Here is an 18,145-nt window from a genome sequence, read left to right on the forward strand (position 1 = left end):
CGTCCTCCCCTTCCACCCCACCAACCTCCAAATACATTGCATCATCCTGTGCGATTTCCGCCACTTACTAATGGACCCCACCACCAGAGATCTATTTCCCTCCCACCCCTATCTGCTTTCCGTAAAGACTGTTCCCTCCGTGACTGCCTCATCAGGTCCACACGCCCCAACAACCCATCCTTCCCTCCCAGCACCTTCCCCTGCCACCACAGGATTTGGGGCTAAAAATGTGTTGCTGGAAAAGCATAGCAGGTCAGACAGCATCCAAGGAGCAGGAGAATCGACGTATCGGGCATGAGCCCTTCTTCAGGAATCCTGAAAAAATTCCTGAAGAAGGGCTCATGCCTGAAACATCAATTCTCCTGCTCCTTGGATGCTGTCTGACCTGCTATGCTTTTCCAGCAACACATTTTTAGCCCCAAATCCTGTGGTGGCAGGGGAAGGTACTGGGAGGGAAGGATGGGTTGTTGGGGCCTGCTCCTTGGATGCTTGCCTGACCTGCTACGCTTTTCCAGCAACACATTTTCAGCTCTGATCTCCAGCATCTGCAGTCCTCACTTTCTCCACCACAGGAATTGCAAAACCTGCACCCACACCACTGTCAAAGACCCCAGATAAGCCTTCCGCTTCCATCAAAGTTTCATCTGTACTTCCACACATCATTTACTGTATCCGTTGCTCCCGATGTGGTCTCCTCTACATCGGGGAGACAGGACACCTCCTCGCAGAGAGCTTCAGAGAACATCTCTGGGACACCTGCACCAACCGACCTCACCGCCCCGTGAGCCAACACTTCAACTCCCCCTCCCACTCCGCCGAGGACATGCAGGTCCTGGGCCACCTCCATTGCTACTCCCTTACTACCCAACACCTGGAGGAAGAAAGCTTCATCTTCTGCCTCGGGACCCTCCAACCCCATGGCATCAATGTGGATTTCACCCCTGCCTCATTCCTGATGAAGGGCTATTGCCCGAAACATCAATTTTCCTGCTCCTCTGATGCTGCCTGACCTGCTGTGCTTTTCTAGCACCACACTCTAATTTCCAGCATCTGCAGTCCTCACTTTCACCATGAAAAGGTAGTGATGAGCTATCTTCTTGAACTTCTGGATTTCCTGTGCTGCAGGTAAATCCACAATGTCTTGAGGCAAGGAATTCCTCTGACATTGGAGAGAGGAACATACGGTTTCTTGAAGCCGATGTTAGGAAAACATTCCAGTGGAGCTAAAGGGTATAGGAGGTTACTGTTGGAGTGGGAATTCCTGGAGGTATTTAAATCATACTGAATATAAATTTGAACAATTTATTCCTAGAAGCAAATGTAGATTCATTAGCCAAGATGAATGTGATAAGTACTCAGATTTATTTTAAAGAATTTGTTCATGGGATGTACATATCACTGACTCAACCAGTATTTATTATAAACACTTACTGTGGAGAAGATGTTCCGCTGCTGTCTTTAGATAAATGCACACAATTGGAGTTCCAGGATGGTTTGTAGCTTGGAAGGGAACTTGCAAGTGGTGTTTTTATTTGTTTGCTGCACTTGACCTTCAGAGTGTTAGGGGTTTCTGGTTTGGAAAGTATTGCTGAAATGTCTTTGAGTTGTTCAAGTGCATTTTGTATGTGGACTACATTGCTGCCACAATGTATTGGAGGTGAATGGAGTGAAAATTGAAGGTGGGCTGCTTTATGTTGGATGGTGTCAAGGTTGTTGAATGTTGCAGCTGCACCCTTCCAAACAAATAGTGAATATTCCAACACACTGCTACTTTGTGCATTGCAAATGGTGGACAGGCACTGGGGAGACAGGTGAGTTACTTGCCACAGAATGCCTAGCCTCTGACCTACTCCTGTAACGGTGTATTTATATGGCTGGTCTGATTGAGTTTCTGCTGAACAGTAAGGCCCAAGATGTTGATAATGTGTCTTTCAATGTTGGTAATGCCATTGAATGTCAAGGAGTAATGGTTGGATTCTGTCTTGTTGGAGAGGGTCATTGCCTAGCAGTTGCGTGATATGAACATTACTTGACAGTTATAAGCCCTAACTTGGATGTTGTGCAGGTCTTGGACAATTTTGGATATGCATTGCTGAGTAGTTGCAACTGCTGGAGGTAGTGGAAAATGGTCATTTGAATTGCAGATATCCCTGTGGTTTTACTCTAATCCCACCTAATCTTAAATTACCTTGACTAATTTCCTCACAACCAATTTCATTCCATTTTCCCTGTTTCTGTCTTGTTACATCTGTTCCGTTGATCCCCCTTCCATTGGCATGCCTCTAAAATTTCCTCCTTTTCTTTAACCGAGGATTCCTTTCTCATTGTGGTTGACAAAGCTCTCAACCATGTCCAGACCACTTCTCACATTTCCCCCCACCTCCCTCACTTTTCTCCCTCTCAGAGCAGCGACAGGGTTCCCTATGTCCTTACTTTCCACTCCTCCGTTCTCTGTATTCAAAAGATCATTTTCTACTGTGATGGTACTGTAGGTTTGGGAGATTGTTTTGTCCTGGTTTCTTTTGCAGGGGGTAGGGGTGGGATCGAATGAGAGGTGGTAAGTAGCCTGTGATGCAGAAGATAGCTTGGGAGACCTTGAGGTTTTTGCTTGGAGTTGGAGCAGTGGATACAGCCTGGATGGATGTGGCTGGCTCTCTCAGACATATCTATAACTCGAGGACCAGGATTTCTAGCTTTTGGCTTTTAGATTCAGCAGCTTCTGTTATGGGTTGAAGTGGAAGTTATTTTACCCCCTATCAATTACAGCCAAAATCTGGGGGGTTTGTTTCTCAGCTGCTGGATTGCATGAGACAAAATCTGTTTCTGAATTTGCCTTTTTGCCAAGGGATTTGATTATGGGATATTATCTTATTAGTAATGACATCCCATAATAACAGTTAGTAGTAGTTACATGCATTTATTCTGTAAGTGCATGTATAGAATGAACTGTCGGAGGAAGTAGTGGAGGCATTTAAATCATACTGAATACAATTACAACATTTAAAAGGCATCCGGATGGGTACGTGAATAGGAAGGGTTTAGAAGGATATAGGCCATGTGCTGGTAAATGGGACAGATTAATTTTAGGATATCTGGTCAGCATGGACGAGTTGGACCAAAAGATCTGTTTCATGCTGTACATCTGATTTTTAAGTTTTCCAATAAGTTGTTACTCTAAATTCATTCTTTTGTATTTCAACTGTTCTGTTTAATGTCAAGTAGTTTAACCAATCGAATTGCATCTGGAACACAACAGACATCCTTTGCCTTTAAAACAAGAAAAAGTTAGGCTCAATGCTACCTTCTTAAAAAGATAGAGAGGTCTGGAGTGGTGAATAACTCCACCATCACCAGCAGGATACTTAGTACCAGCAAACATATCTTCCCTTCCATTGTTAGCATACCATAGGTACCATTCCTTTTGTGATACCCTGGTCAACTTTTCTATCTCATTCCTGAAGAAGGGCTCATGCACGAAACGTCGATTCTCCTGCTCCTTGGATGCTGCCTGACCTGCGCTTTTCCAGCAACACATTTTCAACTTTTCTATCTATCTCCATAGTTCCTCACTTCACTTCCCCATGGAACCTTTTGGTGCAATTGCAGAAGGTGTAACACTTGCTTATTCACCACCTCTGTTCTCATCATCCACGCTCCAAACATACCTCCCAAGTGAAACAGCATTTCAGTTGTACTTTTAATCTAGTTTACTATGTTCAGCGCTCACAATGAGTTCTTCATTACAGTAGTGATATCAGATGGAGACTGGGTAACTGCTTTGTGAAATACCTCCACTTTGCTTATTAGAATGACCATCCCCAGTCACCTTTCATTTTAAAAATATTTTTTATTGAAAAGAAAAGTTTTTGGATTTTTTTTTACAAAATTACAAAATGAATACAATAGTGTAACTATTTTACAATATAATGGCAACATCAATAAAGAAAACAAACTACTAATCTACTATACAAACTACCAAAACACAAATTAAGCTTTCAGGGAAATAAAACTCCATATAAAAAAACTCTACAATGCAATGCATAACTAACGAAAAAAATAATTTTATTCTGAATGTTTATTTATTATTTATATCAAGTCAGATAGGATAGATAGACAAAGTCTTTTCCCTGGGGTCGGGCAGTCCAGAACTAGAGGGCATAGGTTTAGGGTGAGAGGGAAAAAGATGTAAAAGAGACCTAAGGGGCAATGTTTTCACGCAGAGGGTGGTGCGTGTATGGAATGAGCTGCCAGAGGAAGTGGTACAATTGCAACATTTAAAAGGCATTTGGATGGGTATATGAATAGGAAGGGTTTGGAGGGCTATGGGCCAGGTGCTGGCAGGTGGGACTAGATTGGGTTGCGATATCTGATCAGCATGGACGAGTTGGACCGAAGGGTCTGTTTCCATGCTGTACATCTCTATGACTCTGACTGTATAACCAGACCCGTAATTATATAGGATTCTTCCTCCCACGTGCTCCCAAACCGACGGACTTCATCCTCATGGCTAAATGAAGGCCCTAAATTGAAAGTCCTGGGGGATTTTCCGATACCCAAATTGCTAAAATGCTTTTCCTTACACAAAAGGGAAGAATAGTAAACGATGTAAAAGAGACCTAAGGGGCAACGTTTTCACGCAGAGGGTGGTGCGTGTATGCAATGAGCTGCCAGAGGAAGTGGTACAATTGCAACATTTAAAAGGCATTTGGATGGGTATATGAATAGGAAGGTTTGGAGGGCTATGGGCCAGGTGCTGGCAGGTGGGACTAGATTGGGTTGCGATATCTGATCGGTATGGACGAGTTGGACCGAAGGGTCTGTTTCCATGCTGTACATCTCTATGACTCTGACTGTATAACAGGACCCGTATTTATATAGGATTCTTCCTCCCAGGGGCTCCCAAACCGACGGACCTCATCCTCATGGCTAAATGAAGGCCCTAAATAGAAAGTCCTGGGGGATTTTCCGATACCCAAATTGCTAAAATGCTTTTCCTTGCACAAAAGGGAAGAATAGTAAACCGTTTCTTCCCATATGTACCTAGAGAAGGAAGATTTGGAAAGCCCAAAAAGAGAGACACCGGGTCCAGCCCAATCTCAGTTCCCAAAATCTTTGCTAAGGCATTCGCTACACTGTCCAACTATCTATGGAGCTTATGGCATGTCCACAAACAATGAGTGAGAGTACCAACTTCTATTTTACATTTCAGGCACACTGGGGACGCTCCTGCCTTAAACTTTGCAAGCCATGCTGGTGCTATGTAGGCACTATTAAATATCTTCAGTTGAATAGCTTGAGTCCTATTACAGATCTTCCTGGCATTTTCCCAGATGTCCTTCCATATCTGAGGAGATTTCCACTCCTAATTTTTGAGTCCAGGTTTGATATAGCCATTCCATGTCCTTCGACACACTAATACCTAGCGAGTGATAGAGAGTACTGACCAAGGGGGCACCCATTGGCTGAAGCACACTCCTCTCAATATCTGATTCATAAGGCTTAGCCATCAATGTGGTCTTTATTGTATGAAGTCTTGTACTTTAAAATATCGAAAGAGATCCTTGCTAGGTAACCGGAACCTCTGACACAACTGTTCGAAGGTCGTTATGACCTCCCCATCCATCAGATCTCCCAAATCTTAAATCCAGTGTCTACCAATCCTGGCTGAAATCCCAAATTCCCACTATCGGAGTAAAGGGGGAGGTTTTTTTAAGATTACCCTCACCCTGTCAGATCATCCTCCAAGCTTTGATTGTGTTTAGGACAGTCAGGCTTTTACAATGATTCGTGACGCTTCTCATCTTATCCATAAACAAAAGATTGATGAGGGGGCATTTTGCTTGGGAAGCCTTGATATCCAGCCAAATTGATTGGGGCCTCTCACAATCCACAAGCAGCCACATATGATAACAGGGAGCTCAGTTGGTATTTCCTAAAATCTGGGAAATCCAGACCTCCCTTTTCTTATGGGAGCTGCAAGTTATCAAATTTTAATAAGGGGCCGTCTATGATTCCAAACGAAGGAACCAAGCCAACCATAAAGCTTACTCAGCGCCTGTCTCGGCAACATGAAAGGAAGCATTCTCATAGGGTATAAAAGGCAAGGGAGAACATTCATCTTGACCAGAGCTATTTTTCCTAACCAGGATATTGGGAGACCTTGCCAACACTGGAGGTCCTGCCTTACTTTCTTTAATAGATGCATATAGTTAGCTTTATATAGCTGACCAAATACCAGGGTAATAAAAATACCTAAATAGAGAAAACTTCCCTGTGACCACCGAAAGGGGAAGTGGGTTCCATCCACAAAGTTGGATATACTGGCAAGACCTCCTACTGACATGGCCTCTGATTCATAAACTTAATTTTGTACCCTGAAAACATGCCCAATAAATTAACCACTTGAATTAAGTGGGGAACAGATGTCAATGGATCATTTAAGAATGATGTCATCTGCATAAACAGTAATTTTATGCTGACCTGATCCTACCTCCAGGGCTGTTATGTTGGAGTCCATTTGGATGGCTTCCACCAGTGGTTTAAATAATAGTCACTAGTGTAAATAATAGTGGCGAAAGAGGGCACCCTTGACGACAACCTCTGCCAACACTAAAACTATCTGATCTTATGCCATTGGTAATCACCGCTGCTTTCGGGTCATTATATAGCTCTGCGACCCATTTGGTAAAAATGTCTCCAAGACCAAACCGTTCCATTGTATAAAAAAGGTACGGCCATTCCACCGGTCAAATGCTTTTTCTGCGTCTAGGGAGATGACTAATCCCGGTATCGCTCTTTGCTGGCAGACTTGTACCATATTTAACACTCTTCTGATATTATTAGTAGATCTGCGACCCTTAATAAACCTCATCTGATCCTCTTTTATAATAAATGGCAAAACCCTCTCCAGTCTTAGTGCCAGCATTTTTGACAGGATTTTAAAGTCCGCATTCAATAGGGATATAGGCCCATACGAAGTGCAGTCATCTGGGGCTTTTCCTTTCTTGAGGAGAGAAATATTTGCTTCTCTCAGAGGGTGGGAAACTACCTGGACTAAATGAGTAGTTCTATAAGTGGTCCAGCCAATTCGTCTATAAACTCTTTATAGAACTCAGTCTGAAATCCATCTGGCCTGGGCGCTTTGCCGCTCTGGAGCTGCCTCACCGCCTCCTGCACTTCCTGAGTTGTCAGGGGGGTATTCAAAAAAGACACCTGCTCCGAGGCCACACCCGAGAGGTCCACGTTCTTAAAGACTCCATCTTCCTCACTCTATCCTCATAGCCCTCCGACTGATACAGCTCAAAATAGAACTTTCTAAATGCTGCGTTGATCTTTTTTTTAGGATCACAAGTCAAAGTACCAGCACCTTCTCTAATAGATGTAATAGATTGGGGAGACTTCTTCTTTCTGGCATGGTATGCTAGATACCTGTTCGGCTTATCGCCGTACTCAAGTAGTCTTTGCTTTGCAAATAGTATCTCACTCTTTGCTGTTTGAGTAAGTGCAGCATTCAAAGTAGCCCTGAGGGCTGTAATTTAGTTGTGGACAGCCTATCAACATACACTGACTCAGCTGCCTTCAGGCAAGCTTTGAGCAGATGCTGTTGTTCTCCCTTCTGTCATTTCCGGGATACGAGATAATCAAACCCTGCGCATCGGCCTTGGCAGTCTCCTACATCGCCAATGGGTTACTGGCCGTACCTAAGTTGATGCCCCAGAAAGCTTTAAATTCCTGTGAAAAGTATTCTATAAACGTACTACCCTTCAATAGAAAAGGCTCCATACGCAAGTGCCGGGAGTCCATCTCTCACCACTAGCCCTGACCTTCATATACACTGCAGCGTGGTCGGAGACAGCTATATTCCCTATTTTACAGGACAGTATTGAATTCAAAAAGGTCAAGGGGGACAAAAACCCAAATCTATGGCACTTGTGTGGGTTAGAATAAAAAGTTAAATCTCTGCCCTCAGGGTGAAGACACCTCCACACATCTACCAGTCCCAACTCCCTATTCAGATCAACCAACTGCCTAGATTGCAGAGATATACCTGCAGAGCTCCGAGGTATCCTGTCCACCTCATGATCAATAATACAACTAAAATCTCCCCCTATAAATTGTGTGACGTGCCCCAAGGGCCATCAACCTGGAAAGCGCATCTGTTACGAATTTAAAAGGACATGCTGGGGGGCAATATATATTCAAAATCCCCTGTACTCCTCTCCTATATTAGAGCTTTAAGTATTATAAACCACCCAGACTCACCTTTTATTTGGCTTAACATTTGAAATTAAAGATTCTTCCGGTTGAGCATGGCTACTCCCCTACTTTGAGTTCAAAGATGAGAAGAACACCTGGACATATCCTCCCTGCTGCAGCTTCAAATGCTCCTTATCAGTTAGGTGTGTCTCCTGTAAAAGGGCTACATCGACCTTTTTTTTTTAAGACTTGACAGTATCTTTTTCCTTTTTTAATTGGCGAGTGACTCCCTTTGACATTCCAGGTGCACCATTTAAACTAATGACTCGCCATGATTGTTCAGGAAAATCTGAGACTCCACCCCCCAGGAGGAGAACCCCACTCCAAAAAGCATTGAATAGAGACCGTAAACAATTGACTCAAATTTAAAAATACAATCTTTGAAACTACTAAAACAAAACTACTAAAAACTACTGCTAAGAAATAACAACATAAAACATAACTAAAAGGGGATTTTCCCCCTTGTCCACAGGGGACAATCCTACCATCCAATAATCCCACCATGACTCCTTCCAGCTGAGGCCATGCCCTCACCCCAGACATTGCAAAGTAAGATAAACAAATACCAAGATCTTATAGCAAGGAAATTAAAAGTGGGCATCCACCCTGCCCCTTCCATATTATTATCCTAGGCATTCTTGGCAAAGTAGCAACATGAAATAATATATAAAAAATTACAATCCCGATATATATTAAATGTAAACTTAAAATCACCCTCCAGCAACCAGATAAAGCAGGCAAATTATAACTAAAAATATAAGAAACAAGGAAAGATGGAAAAGAGGGGTAAAATAAAATAATTGTCCATATAATTCAGGTCAATCAGTCTATTTAAGAGCGTTCAAAAATTCTTTTGCTTTTTCCGGCGATCCAAAGTTATGCACAGACCCTCCGTGACTGAAGCGCAGTCTTGCCACATATCTCATGGAATACTGAATATTTAAATCCTCCAGACACTTCTTTACCTCGTCAAACTCCTTCCTCTTGTGTACCACGACCGGAGAAAAGTTTTGGAACAGCATTATTTTGGATCCCTTGTATACCATAGCTTGGGGATCCTTCAGTGCTCTGGAGGCCTCCAGCAACATTTGTTTATCTCTGTAATGCTGGAGTCGCACTAGAACCAGGCAGGGGCACTGGTCCGACCCGCACCTGCTCACAGCAACCTGGTGGGCCCACTCGATCCACACCCGGCCTACCTCGGGCTCCAGCCTCAGCAGTTGTGGGAGCCATTGCTCCAAAGCTTAACAAGCTGGCCGCCTTCCTCCCATTCGGGAAGGCCCAGCAACTGGATATTCTTCCGATGACCTTGATTTTCGAGGTCGTCGACCTGTTTCTCCAAGGCCTGGACTCAGCATTCCAGTGCCCAGACCTGACCCACGGAAGATTCAGCTGCGGTCTTGGAGGCTGTGGCCTGTTGCTCTGCCCTTTCGAAGCGCTGCTCAAGGCTCTCTATCTCCCGATCATGCTTCTACAGCATGACCTGAGATCGACTCCCACCTGGACCGGGTCTCCTCCATCGAAGCATCTATCCTCTTTGAGCTTGACAAACTCCGAGACCAGGCTCGTCTCTACCAGTAAGTACCCCCGGACAGCCGCGGATGCATCCGTTGCTGCAGGGAGGGAGTGGGGCGAGGGGTCCCTGCCTGTTGCGATCTCCGTGCTCCTTTACCTTTGGTCATTTTAGAATGTACAAAACTGCTAAAGTTTGGTGCAAAATGGCTATAGCAGCCGGGAAAAACTATTTTTAGTAGTTTGAGGTGAAGGGAGTGTAGATACCCCATTTTATCTGGGTCCTGGGCAGAGCTCAGCAAACTCGGACCTACTGGATCGCCGCCATTTTGAATCCCCCACCTGTCATTTTAATAAACCACCTTGCTTCCCTGCTAACACTTCCATCCTTGGCCTGCTGCAGTGCTTTCAATGAAACTCAACACAAATTGGAAGAAAAATCCTCATTTTATACTTAGGCACTTTACAGTCTCTAGGACTCAATATTTAGTGCCACAACTTCAAAGTATGAACTCTGGCCTCAACCTTTCTTACATCCTCTGCCCTTCCCCCGGCTGTATCTTGTTGACTTCGCTCTCAGCAGTGCAGGCATTTTTTTTCCCTTCCACAATTAACATTGTCACAAGTATTCCCCTTTATCATCATTATCATGGCCTTTGTCTTTTGCTATGGGCCCCCTCATCACCTCTTCCACTTGTTCCTCCTTCTCCGTCTGTCACTGGCATTAAAAAAAAACTTCCATCATTTTCCAGCTTCTTTCATTTCTGAAGAATGGCCCTATCTGGCTCGAAAGCTGAACTGTTTCTGCTTCCGCTTTCTGCTAAACATGCAGTGTTTCTCCAGCACTTTGTGTTTTTGTCTAATTGTTTCCTATATACTTATTGTTTATAAGATGTTGTAGCATGTTCATGTCTGCTAACCTGCTAAATCTTCCACTTTGGTTTTCTTTTCCTGACAATTTGAGACATAGGTTCTCACTGTTTGTGATTATTGTAGGGAGTTTGAGCAACATTGGATCCTCTCGAAGTTTCAGAATAGCGAGTGTGTCTTGGTCATTTTTTTACCTTCTATTTTTAACTAGTGAAGGATCTATTTCCAGTATGTCTGCCAGTCGTAGTGTGAAAAAAGTCTTCAAAGATGAGATTCAAAAGAGCAGGTTAGTGCTGTTCAGTAGAGACCAGAGCTGTAGACGAAGTGATTAGATATTGTACACTGATTAGTCAGACTTATCAAAAGCAAGCATTGGGGCAGAAAAACTATTGGCTGCAATTCAAATCCAACTGTCGTTCTTAACTTCCTGTACCAGTTTGCTAAGCACATGACTGTATCCCCACATAGAGTCATGCATTATCTACTTTCATTTTAGCACAAAAATAGCTGGGGTTTTAAAAATAATTTTCCATGTGAAATAACTTCAGGGAGATGCATGGTTTGACCTTATTTTCTTCAGAAACTGAAGTGGCATGGAAATTTTAGTGTATGAGAAAATAAAATATGTTAGAAAAAGTCTATAGTGTGTTACTCTGGATTTTCTACAAATCTTATAAGAATAGAATGTTCAATGTGATTTCTGTATATTGTTAGGTATTTGCGTTTGCAGTCAGAATATTTTGAAGCTTGTTGTTTAACATATAGAGTTTACACGATTGAAATAGTTGGATTCTGAAATCTTTAACCATGAATGAAATGGAACAACATGGTCATTAAAATTGTTGTTATATATAGTGGATATTTTAAGAAAAACCTGTTTTTTTTAAACAAACCTTGCATTATAGTGCTTTGGAAGATTGGCCTTTCACTTCCAGACAGAGGCCACATTCTTGTAGACTGTAAGTGAAGACATACTTTTCTCTACAGACTGTAAGAAAATAAGTTTGGATAATAAGAATTATAATTATCTGCAACTATACAGTATAATCTGTAAATGTGCTGTGTTTGGGGAAAAAAAGTCATTTATACCAGTCCATTAGATTTGGTAATTGAAGGTAATGCCCATTTGGTACCATATAAATTTCTGTTGTTATCTGAAAATTGCTTGATGTGCATTGTCATGCAATTTTGCCAGACTGACCCCATCATTTCGAGATGAGTGCAGAGTTATCAAAAATATGGAAATTTAGATTTCTATTGTTGGTTCTGTGTAGGATTGGAGCTTGATTTCCTCCCTCAAAGTTGATTGTAGGTATCCTTTTCCCTTTTGGTCTTTTTCGTGTCATGATCTTTTATTTCAGTCAGCCTCATCTCTTGTAGCTTTTATATTGATGGAGTTTTTTTACCAGATGTATAATGTCATCTCAGCACCCTTTTTAGACTTTCTGCTGCGACGTGCTGTTGTCAGATAGTGTATGCATTTAGCAGTCTGCCAACACTTTCGTCACATTCTTCCTGTTTTCTGAAAATGGGTCCTCTTAGATTTCGGCTCTGGACTCGGGCACTACCATCATCCCTTGTTCAATGAAGACAAATGTTGATTCAGGGTGACATGGAAGATCTGAATTTTCTTATCAATGTCCAGTTGTGTAGTCTAAGAGCCTCACGGAGGTGCTCCCCGGGCCATAGAGGCATACTGGAGTATTGGAGAATCTGTGGTCGCAGTGACTACACACAATTTGAGGTTTTTATTCATTCATGGGATGAGGTTTTCACTGGCTGGGCCAATATTTATTGCTTATCCCTAATTGCCTAGAGGGCTGTTGAGAGTCAACCTTGCTGTGCATCTGGAGTCACATGTGCGCGAGACGAGGCAAGGATGACAGTTTCCTTCCTTATAGGACATTAGTGGAACAGGTGCATTTTTCTGACAATTGGCAATGGATTCATAGTCATCATTAGACTCTTAATTTCAGATTTTTATTGAATTCAAATTCTACAGTTGCTTTGGCAGGATTTGAACAGAGTCCACAAAATATTACTTGGGTCTCTGGATTAATTGCGCAGTAATTAATACCATTAGGGCTATCACCTCCCCATGGGTGGAGATGGCTATTTCCATTATAATGATACTGTGGTTTTCAGAGGTATATTTTGTTCATTTTTTTGTTAAAAAAAGGTTGAGACAGGTGAAAAGCAGTCTGCTCCAATCCAATAGAGTAAACAGCTTGTGAAGCCTTGAGGATATTTTGTAAAAGATGGAATAATAGAAGCAACATAAATGGGTGGGGTCAAGTTCCCAAAGAACCAGGATTTTTAGTATTAGCTTTCTGCAGCTACCGAGGTCTTTAAGCTGGATGTGGAAGCTAAAAGCTAGGGTTCTCCTTCTGCTAGAATTGTATGAGACACTGTTTTTACTGAATTTGCCTTTGCCAATGGTGTGTTAATAAATTGGAACAGCTAATTGGTAGTTAATATTTTGATAAGCATCTCAGTTATATGGTGAAGCCAATTTTAAAATTTTGTCTATTTTAACTACAGAAAAATGTTTTGCTCAACTAATCAAATTTCATCTGTAATGCAATGCTTTACATTTACCTCTTTAAAATAAGAAAACATTTGGGTCTAGACAATCATAATATATTTTGAGGGGGTTTGGCCTGGTCCTTTTCATACCATTTTGTGTCCATTTAACAAAGAAGTCTGTACCCCAAATATCCTCGGTCGTCTGGAATACTTCTCAGGAAAAATTCCCAAATCGCTAGGAGACTTCAACTTCCTGTATGCTTATGAATCATTGGTGCTGGGGTTCTGTATCTTTTAAATGGAAGCTTTGTTCTTGACAGCATCTGCCCCTGAAATGGTGATATACTTTCCATCGGTGATCCTGCTTGGTGTCACACCTGGAACAAGAGATATTGGTGGCTATGGTGCCTTCTTCTGGGCATGGCTATGTTAATAAATGCATTGAATCCCCTTTTTGGTGAACAAATTTGATCAACTCTATAAACTGCTCATATGAACCTTGTTTCCTTTTGTGTTTGCTCTGCTTTCATGGCTGACACTGCCGACACTGACTTCATCAGTTTAAAGGTCTTGTCTGAACTGAGCAACTTTAATAGCTCCTCATCATTCAATCCCATAAGAATTTGGTCTCTGATTAGTCATAGAGATGTACAGCATGGAAACAGACCCATCGGTCTAACCTGTCCATGCCGACTAGATATCCCAACCCAATCTAATCCCACCTGCCAGCACCCGGCCCATATCACTCCAAATCCTTTGTATTCTTCACTCAAGGGCATTGTTGCAATGCCTGCGAATCATAACTTGCTCACAAATAAGTCATCTGGATCCTAGGTGCTTCTGTTAACTTAACCCAGGTCAATTACAGCATTCTGTCTAATATCAAGTACTCATCAAATGCATTGAGTACTTGCTCAAACATTGCTGCATCCTTACAGTTGTTTTTCTTATCACTGTCAGTACACTCTCCCATTGTGTATCTGAACATTGAGCTATTTTGTCTGACTTGTGTAAGGCTCATGAGATTCAAGCCTGGAATCCCTTATACCAATTTTACTATTTTGCAACCTGGAGAGCCCTGACCAGGTTGCAAAATAGTAAAATTGGTATAAGGGATTCCAGGCTTGAATCTCATGAGCCTTACACAAGTCAGACAAAATAGCTCAACGTTCAGATACACAATGGGAGAGTGTACTGACAGTGATAAGAAAAACAACTGTAAGGATGCAGCAATGTTTGAGCAAGTACTCAATGCATTTGATGAGTACTTGATATTAGGGCTCATGGTGCAGCATGTCAGGTAGTAGAAGGGTCTTCTCCATCATGATGTATCTTCACAGTTTATTCAATTGATGTGGGTTAATGCATTACTGTTCTAGTCTCAACCATCTTCAGCTGCTTCTATCAATAATCTTCCCTCTGTCATAAAGTCAGAAGTGGCAATGTTCACTATGCAATGTTCAACACTGTTTGTGACTCTTCAGATACTGAAGTAATCCATGTTCAAATGTAACAAAACCTGGAAAATATCCAGGCATGCATTGACAAGCCAGTCTAACAAACACTAAATCCCTAACTATTGACATCCTGTGGGTTACCATTAACCAGAAACTGAATTGGAAGTGCCATATAAATAGTGACTATAAGCAGGTAAGAGGCTGTGAATAGTGCAAGTAGCTCATCACCTGACCCTAAAACCTTTCCATCATCTACAATACATGTCAGATGTGTGATGGAATACTTTTTTTTTCCCCCTTGCCTGAATGAGTTACATCAACCAGGACAAAGCTTGCTTCATTTGCACCACATCCACTCTTTCCCCTGCCAACATGCAGGAGCAGCAGTGTGTACCATCTACAAGATGCACTGCAGAAATTCAACAAAAAAAATCCTTTTAATAGCACCTTCCAGACAACTATTACCATCTAGAAGAACAACTGGAGCAGATGCATGGGAACACCACCACCTACAATTTTCTCTTCAAGCCACTCACCATCCTATCTTGAAAATACATTGCCGTTCCTTCAGTGCCACTGGGTCAAAATCCTGGAGTGTCCTGAGATAAAATTAGTGGGGTGCCTGTGTATGGTTTTTCTTCCATCTGCATGCCTGCAAAAATCACTGTCTCTTGGAAAGGATGAGACATCTGGAGTGAGGTTGAGGCCTCCATCACCTCTGCTGCCATTTTGCTTTGCCTTAATGATTGCAACAGTTGCTGCTCAGGACGGAGTGCAGGGCTTATATGCATTTCCAGAAGCTACTGCACCTTGCCTCCTCAACCTGCCCATGGAAATAGCCAGTCTCCTGTTTTGCCAGTGCCAACACAAACTGATACAAAATTACAAATTAGCAGCAGGTGTTGGCTATTCAGCCCCTTCAGTTCAATAAGATCGTTGTAACCTCCAATCCATATTCCTGCCTACCCATGAAACCTTTCAACCCCTTGCTTAACAAATAATTGTCTGCCTCTGCCCTTACAAATGTTCAAGGTCTCTGCTTTCACTACTATTTTCGGGAAGAGACTTCCAAAGATTCATGATCCTCAAAGATGTTTGTCTTGTGTCTGTTTTAAATGGGCGACTCTTAATTTTTAAACAATGCTTAACTCCAGATTTCCTTTTAAAGAGGAAACCACCTACTCACACCTACCCTTTGGGATTTTGTTTCAATCAAGTTGCCTTTTGGTCTTCTAAACTCCAGTGAATACAAGCTAAATTGCACAGCCTTTCCTTATACAGAGGAACCTCGATTATTCGAACGACATGGGTGGGGAATATTTTGTCAGATAATCAAATGTTCAGATAATCGAATGCCGGATAACACCGTTAGCCAAGCGTCGGGATCTTGCTGGATAATCCAAAATTTGGATAATTGAATGCTGGATAATTGAGGTTCCTCTAATTGAATCTACTTTACCACATTAGTCTAGAAAATTTATTCAGCTCTAGCATAATTGCATCCTTCCTTAAGTAAGGTGATGCAATACTATACACAGTGCTACAGTGGTGGTCTACCCAGTGCTTTGTATGAGTGAAGCAAAACTTCCCTGCTTTTGTATTATTGTGGGACATTCGGAAAGTCTGTTGATTCATGAGTCCCGCCATTCCCGGGGAGTCCAAAGAGTTAGTGTTTTAACCAAAGTGTACACTATCCCTAATTTGGAATGAAGTTCACAGAAGACATAGGCCAGGTTCTAGTACTGACCAAGAATGATTATTTATCACAAATAAATAATTTTCATCACCAAGTAAACAGCTATAAACTGCCAATATAACTCTACTGGATTAACCTCTAACTCTACATATATGTAGAGTCATACATTGGCAAACAAAAAAAAACGTGTTGGGGGGGGGAAAAAGAACTGGGAACCACCTTTCAAAAGCAGCAGTGCACAAGAATCGCTGAGGAGATTTTTTTTTGCATGCCTGAACATGACTTCTGACTCCTCCTTTTAGATTTTTTTCACTTCAAAGATATCTGTTAGCACTTACAGGCCATGGCTTACAGCAATTAGTGGGAGAAAATAATTGGCTTTCTTCAGATTTCCGGTATTTCCTCTGCAGAAAGAGACACACCAACTCCTCTTCCAGAGATGTGAAGTGTTTTCCCTTGCATTTACACCCAGAAGCTGTTCAGCTACCAGTGTACCAATCAGCTTTTGTTGCGAGCCAAACCTCATTTTTGCATACACATGCCATGACCCCATGCTGTCTGCTTACACCTTAACTCACTGCAAAGCGAAGGAGTAAAACCAGCTTACATTAAGTTTCCGTAACTTGTTTTTAAAGGAGCAGCAAATCCTTCCACAATCCTTGGTTTTAAATTTCAGTACACAATCAACAAAGAAAGTCTTTTATAGTATTCAATTCCCTTCATAGTAAATTCTAACATTCTATTAGCTTTCCTAATTACTTGCAGTACCTGCATAACAACCTTTTACAATTCATGTACAGGGATGCACAGGTGCCACTGCAACTTGGAACTAGGCAACCTCTGACCATTTTGAACTGCTGCTTTTGAACTGTGGTTCCTAGTTCTTTTTTTCCCCCCTCTACATGTTCTTCGTTTTTATTCTTGCCAAAAGGGACAATCACCATTTTCCCACATTATACTTCATTTGCAATATCATTGTCAATTCATTTAACCTATCAAGATATTTTTATAATATCCCTGTGTCCACATCACAGCTTTCTTTTCCTACCCATGTTTGTGTCATCAGCAAATTTGGCAACAGTACCTTTAGTCCCTTCATCCTTATCATTGATATAAATTGTGATTAGTTGAGGTCCCAACACCGATCCTTGTGACTCATTATTTGTCGCATCTTGACACACTAAGCAAGACCCATTATCACTTACTCTTTGCTTCCTGTTAGCCAGCCAATCTTCTATTTGTACCAATATGCTACCACATAAACAGTGAGCTTTTGTTTTCCACAATGACCTTTTTATAAGGTATCTCATATTAAATACTTTCTGGTAATCCTAAGTACAGCACATCAACTAGTTCCCTTTTATCCACGGCATCCACACCTCTTCAATGACTGATCAGTCAAACATGATTTACCTTTCATAATATCATGTTGTCTCTGCCTGATTATTTTGAACCTATCTAAATACTGTTATCATAGAATCATAGTCATAGAGATGTACAGCATGGAAACAGACACTTCGGTCCAACCTATCTATGCCAACCAGATATCCCAACCCAATCTAGTCCCACCTGCCAGCACTTCGCCCATATCCCTTCAAACCTTTCCTATTCATATACCCATCCAAATGCCAGGTCACCCCTCAGCCACTGATGCTCCAGGGAAAGCAGCCCCAGCCTGTTCAGCCTTTCCCTGTAGCTCAGATCCTCCAGCCCTGGCAACATCCTTGTAAATCTTTTCTGAACCCTTTCAAGTTTCACAACATCCTTCGATAGGAAGGAGACCAGAATTGCACGCAATATTCCAACAGTGGCCTAACTAATGTCCTGT

At 42.0% G+C, this 18,145-nt stretch overlaps 1 protein-coding gene and 1 long non-coding RNA gene across 2 annotated transcripts in view; one reads left to right on the plus strand and one right to left on the minus strand.

The window, feature by feature from the left end:
* mapre2 (microtubule-associated protein, RP/EB family, member 2) overlaps positions 1-18,145 on the plus strand; it is a 154,098-nt gene that overhangs the window by 33,178 nt on the left and 102,775 nt on the right. The window lies entirely within an intron of this gene.
* Positions 12,772-15,420, minus strand: LOC122549073. The gene is made up of 2 exons (XR_006311397.1): positions 15,158-15,420; positions 12,772-13,541 (listed from the first exon to the last, which is right to left on the minus strand). It is a non-coding gene; the product is annotated as an uncharacterized LOC122549073 (long non-coding RNA).

The sequence above is a fragment of the Chiloscyllium plagiosum genome, chromosome 4 (assembly GCF_004010195.1).
Source record: "Chiloscyllium plagiosum isolate BGI_BamShark_2017 chromosome 4, ASM401019v2, whole genome shotgun sequence".
Classification (NCBI taxonomy): Eukaryota; Metazoa; Chordata; class Chondrichthyes; order Orectolobiformes; family Hemiscylliidae; genus Chiloscyllium; species Chiloscyllium plagiosum.